Source organism: Lathyrus oleraceus, chromosome 5 (genome assembly GCF_024323335.1).
Source record: "Lathyrus oleraceus cultivar Zhongwan6 chromosome 5, CAAS_Psat_ZW6_1.0, whole genome shotgun sequence".
NCBI lineage: Eukaryota > Viridiplantae > Streptophyta > Magnoliopsida > Fabales > Fabaceae > Lathyrus > Lathyrus oleraceus.
The window spans coordinates 585,462,469-585,468,834 of record NC_066583.1 but is presented as its reverse complement, the minus strand read 5'-3'; the positions used below and the strand labels follow the sequence as shown (position 1 = coordinate 585,468,834).

At 39.0% G+C, this 6,366-nt stretch overlaps 1 non-coding gene across 1 annotated transcript; it reads left to right on the top strand.

The window, feature by feature from the left end:
* Positions 1-400: 400 nt before the first annotated feature.
* Positions 401-507, top strand: LOC127088720 (small nucleolar RNA R71). The gene has a single exon (XR_007790544.1). It is a non-coding gene; the product is annotated as a small nucleolar RNA R71 (small nucleolar RNA).
* The last annotated feature ends 5,859 nt before the right edge of the window (positions 508-6,366 follow it).

Sequence of the window (6,366 nt, the reverse complement as noted above, 5' to 3'; positions counted from 1 at the left end):
GAGCATAGTTCACTTGCTCTGCTTGGATTCCTGTTAGGAGTTGACAATCTGTAGGAGTGTGACCTTGAATTACACAGACTTCGCAATTTTGAGTTACGGCAACCACGGTGGCTGGAGGTGATACATTTAAACTTTCAATTTTCTGGGCAAGAGCATCCACTTTTGCATTAACATGATCAAGGCTACTTATCTCGTACATGCCTCCTTTTGTTTGAGGTTTTTCTACCATTGTTCGGTCGCTTCCCCACTGATAATGGTTTTGGGCCATGCTCTCTCGATAAGTTGATAAGCGTCAGCGTAGGGTTTATCCTTAAGCGCACCACCTGCGGCGACGTCTATTGTTAACCTTGTGTTGTACAAGAGACCATTATAGAAGGTATGAATTACTAACCAGTCCTCTAAACCATGGTGTGGACAAAGTCTCATCATGTCTTTGTATCTTTCCCATGCTTCGAAAAGAGACTCGTTATCTTTCTGTTTAAATCTATTTATCTGGGCTCTTAACATAGCTGTTTTGCTTGGAGGAAAATATCGGGCAAGAAAGACTTTCTTCAACTCATTCCATGTGGTGACTGAGTTGGAAGGAAGCGACTGAAGCCATCTTCTAGATTTATCTCTTAACGAGAAAGGAAAGAGACGAAGTCGAATTGCCTCTGAAGTGACACCATTAGCTTTAACAGTATCAGCGTATTGGACGAATACGGATAAATGAAGGTTTGGATCCTCGGTAGGATTTCTAGAAAATTGGTTCTGTTGCACTGCCTGCAACACCGAAGGTTTAAGTTCGAAGTTGTTTGCTTCGATTGCGGGTGGAGCAATACTCGAATGCGGCTCATCTTGTGATGGAGCGGCGTAATCTCGAAGAGCACGAGCTGGTTCTGCCATCTCGGGTATCGGCGAGGGAAGAAGATTTTTGAGATCAGGAATTTCGATTGAAGGAAGATTGTTTGCATCATGATACTCCTGAATTCGTCGTAAGACTCGGAGATATCGTTCAACGTCGTTGATTCATAAGTAGTACGGTTCGCCTTGTGAGCGAGTGTGTGGCATATAAATCAACGAAGAAACAAGGGAAAAATAAAAATTGCCTTAGTCTCTACAGCGTAACAGAAGAGTTACGATATCGACTAAATAAAAGTCCCCGGCAACGGCGCCAAAAACTTGATCGCGACTTTATGAGTCTATTGGGGTATTAAATGCAAGTGCACAGTCTAATCGTGTAGTTTTAAAAGATATCGATCCCACAGGGACTTAATGAATCGATATACCGTTTTTCTAAGGTTACTTCGTAAAGCTAAGGTGGATGATACTTTGTTGATTAGGGGGAAAAGTAAAACTAAAATCGGATCTAGATTAAATATCAAATACGCGAATATCGGTATGTAGTTCGTCGTAATTAGGGAATCAAATCTTCGTTGGTTTCTTAGTTTTAAAATAAGTCTTTTCAGTAGACACTATTGATTAAAAATCTTTTCTCAAACTCTCGCTCTGTCGAATCAGACTATGACTTTATATTAACGTACGCTCTCACTATTTAGTTAAGTCTAAAATCACTTTTTGAAAACAATAGAATCTATAGAAACTCTTTTTATTAAAATACTAACCGTTTAAACACCCTCATCTCAAACTCTCGCTCTGTTGACTTAGATTATATGATTAAACTTAAATGCTTAACTCTCGTCCTCACATTTAACCTTTAAAAATACTTTTTGAAAATGATTAGAATTTAATTAACTCTAAAAATTGCTTTCGCCCTGATTTAAAGTTAATGTCCAATTTACACTATCCAGTTAAAAGCTCAAACCGTCGTTCTATTGATTTTAACTTCCTTATGTTCTTTACTCTCGTACAAAAACTTTGGTATTAACTCTGTAAATTGAGACCATAAAAAGAGTGACTATATTTTTAAATAAATTTAAACCAACTTAGTTTTGATTCCTTTATTCCGCTTACTTTACATACCGATATCTAAGTTTATTTAGCCGGACATGCTAAACAAGCCTAAACAATAATTATGCTTAAATACAGCCATATCAGACAAACATTATAGATAAACAGCAGTACAGAGCATATATAAATTAAAACAATAAATTAATGAACCTGTAAAATTAATAGAAATCTTGGTTGTTCCCTAACTTCGATGCTTGAACACTCCACCACAAACCGGCTGAATTTGTTCTTCACAATCTTCGATCAGGCAGAAAAATAAAAGCGAAGGAATAAAATACTATGACCTAACGTAAGGTTAGATCCAGTAAAAACTACACAATAGTTTCCGGTGTAGAAACTAGTGTGAAAGAAAATAAATTCAATGCTTTGGAAATTAACTAGAAAAGAAAAGGAAATAAAAAATGCTAAGAAAGTAGAATGCTGTAAAATATATTGCTGTAAAAGCTTGCACGGCGGAAAAGAGGAGAGAGAAGGCAGGGCACCACTTAAGATCTATTTATATTCATCCCTCATGTAACCGTTTCCCAAAAATTCCTTCAGTAGTAGGTTTCCTCGTGTGTCAACGAGTCAAGCGAAGAAAAAGGGCGAACGTGCTTCTGTTACGCGTCAAAGCCAAAAAATAAGAGTGGGGGTGTGACGTTCGTCACACCCTGTGTTACGCTCGTAACGCTGAGCAGGGGGGCGTGACGCTCGTCACGCCTTGCGTGGCGGTCGTCACAGCGCTTCAGCGCTTCTCCTTGTAGTTGTGGGCTGGGCTTTAGTGGAATGCTTCTTTTTACACCCCCTTTTCTTTCTTTTTCACGTATGCTTCAAATAATGTTACCTGAAATAAATAGAAGAAAAATACTAAGTAATATCAAATAATATAAAATAAATCGGATCAAACAATAATATAATTTAATTAAATCAAGTCCAAAAATGTGATATTATTTCATGTTATCAGTTGAATCATCGGGTCCATATGGGCATATTCGTGGACCCGAGTCCGAAACCTTGAAACATCCTATAAAATAAAGAACAAAAAACTTGACTAAGTTGGTATGTTATTAAAAGGGACTCTATTAAAACAAATAACAAAAGAAGAAAACACTTACATAAGTTGCTATGTTTGCAACCGTTCCTTTATGAGATTCGCCCATTGTAAGGATATACATTTTGTTGCAGATGAAACTATAAGAAGTTGTTGCAGATGAAATTATAGAAGAATTAGTGAGTGATGGTGTGGAAGAAGTGTTGATGGTGTGGATGTATTTATAGGCAAATGGCTTGGAGCTTGAAAAGTTGTGTTTGAATGTGGTCTCCAATTGAATTGGCGCCCATGTGCATTTTGTACATGGTGTCACCATTCAAATTGGCTTCTCCATAGGGACATGCATGACACACCTAGGTTTGATTGCTTGGTTTCGAGGTATGCATGCATGCAAGACAAGGTGTCGCCAAATGGATTAGCGCCCATGTGCAAGGAATGAATAGGGGCTCCAATTCAATTGGAGTGTGTGTCTGCATGTCTGACACATGGTTGTCCTCTTTCTTGCATGCTGAACATGTCACTTCTTAGTAGCTTGCATGGTTGACACATCATTTCGGACTAGCTTGCATGTGCGACACATCACTCACCAATTTAAGTGTCTTACTATCAACATCCAAGACTCGACTCACATTCATTTGCAGCAAGAAAATAGTTTTCATCTGCACAATGTCATCTTCACCAAAATACAGTGTTAACGTTCATTACAACGGTGAAACATACGAGTCTGAGTTATACGGTTTTTATTTTTGAAACACCGATACCATTAGACTTACGATCAAGACAAATTCAACCTTCTTGCATTGGAAAAAAAGAATATAATCCTGTATAGGATCGGGTATTGTGTCAAAGATCACGTATCAAAATCCAATATTTTTTTAGAACAGTCAATGCAAGTTTTTCCCACTTAAGGTACGAGATGATGAAGATGTTGAATACATGTTTGTTAGTCATGAACATTCAGGCTGCAACTGTATTAAATTGTATATTACTCTTCAACCATGTATACCATCTCAATAGTCTCAAATAACCAGACAGGATGAATCTGGTGAGTTTGATCCACAATGGTCAGATGACGTCAACCCAGAAGCAGAAGCAGAAGTGGATGTCGTTGATGAAAAAGAAGAGGAGGCCGAGATACAGGTTGATCATATGCTGAATGTCATACGGTGAACTGACTTTGTGTGTTTTTGCTTTGGAAAGCAAATGTCGCGGATAGCAAGAGTCGCCACCGACTTTTCTTTTATCCAATAAGGAAAGACGGAAAAGAACAGGAAAGACCTTGATTAGATTTTGGGTTCGGGAGGTACATTATACAAAGGGAAGGTGTTAGCACCCTTTGTATCCATGGTTATCCATGGGCTCTTAATTGCTTGATCACTTATGTTTTTCTTGTCTGAAAAAGTGTGTGAGAGCTGTTTAGAAAATGTTTTGAAAAGAGAGTTTAACTTTGTAATGCTTCTCGTACGAATGTATACAAAGTATTTATCTCGTTTAATTTTGAAAGCTGTTTAGGAAAATATAACTTGGCAATGATTCTAGTACGAATGTATGCCAAGTGGTGATTTTCTAATGGAGGTTTTGAAAAGTGTGAGGTGTGAAAAGTAGTTTAAGTTGTGAGCAAGCATTTAGGAGTTATACCTACCCAAGGTCTTTATGGGCATTTCCTATCCTTATGAGGGTAAAACTGTCCTTACTATTGAGAAGTAAGTAGTTCTATCCTTTGGATGTAAAGGGTCATCGTAGGGTCATCGATTGGTCATTGAAGGCAACATTTGTAAGGATACCTTAGCATTCGAAGGGACGATCATCATTTAACCGTAGGCTACAACGACGGGTCATCGAGGGACAAAAATCATATATTCGCAGGCAACATCCGAGGGACTATGATTTATCTTATAGGGACATGATGATTTAACCGAAGGGTCTTTGCTAAGTGTATCCCCACATTCGCGGGACATGACCGTAACACCGTAATCGTAAGGCAACAAAGAGAGGTCCAAGATCACATATTCAAAGGCAATATTTTATAATCAATTAGGTAATTAGGATGAATCTCCACATTAAAATCAATTAAGTAATTAGGATGAATCTCCACAAGGGTATCCCACAAATAAAGTGGAATACCTAGCAAGCTACCTTTTCCGGGAGTATGTGAACCCTTACAAAATTCAGCAAACAGGTCAGAATACCAAATCAGGGTGCAATCGAGAATTGCACCAAACAAAAGGAATCACAACAGTAATAGTGTCAGATAAACAATGCACGGTGATAATAAAACATGTCAGATGAGCAAAGATCAGAACAGAAAAAAATCAGCGACTGTCACGTTCGCTGCTGCCTCGCCTAGCGAGGGCTTAACGAACACTCGCTACAGGTTCGCTTAGCGATGTGCTAGCGAACGGCTGCGGATTTTGAATTTAAGAACAATACGATTTCACCGAGCTCCAAACCCTATGGCATCCATTACAGAAATTACATGGTTAAACGTTCAAGATATCCATACATACTTAAATCCACATGCAAAACTTAAGATGTTTTTATAAATTCAATCATAATGCCACATGTAAATTAAGAACATAAAGCGGGAATAGTAATGTAAACCTGTTTGCAATTGAATTACAACCTTGAATTGGCAAGTCACTCTTAGGGTTGGCGCCGGATTGAGTTGGGTGGAGGTAACCTTTGTGCAGATGCGTCTCCTTCAGGGTTTCCTTTAGGGTTGCTCTGAATTCTCTGGGTTAGCCTCCAGGGTTTGTTATTCCTTCTCTCTGTCTCCGTCCGTCTCCTCCTTTCGTTCCCCCCCTTTTTTGACTGAAGTGCTGGTATTTATAATGCTTTTTGTGACCTAATGGGCTCAGAATGAAGCCCAAAAATTCTGGTATTCGCAAGCTTCGCTAGGCGAGTGGTGTAGCGAAGGGTTCGCTAGGCGAAGGATTTGCTCGCCTAGCGAGCAAGCTAGTTTAGGCCATTTTCCGGATTTTGCCACCTGTATGTTGGGTATTTGTTCCCTTAAGATCAATGTTTTGAAAAATAAGTTGGAGTGCCTTGAAAAATGCCTTGTAATATTAACGGGCAAATTTTGGGGTATGACACTGAACAACGACATTGAAGATGATGATCAACCACCGACAATACCTCCTAGTCATGTCTATAATCCGGCTCAACATATGACACAGATGGATCTGCATGACGATGAAACATCCGACAGTGTTTTCTATAACCCGTATCCACGATCAGAAGGCGAATTAAAGGTGGAAGACATGTTGTCGTACCTCGATGAAAATGGCAATACGACCTAGCGAAGCGCAATCGCACGCTCGCAATGATGGACTGAACAAAGTCGCCACCGAACTTTATTTATTCCTAAAAAGGAAAGGGGAAATATC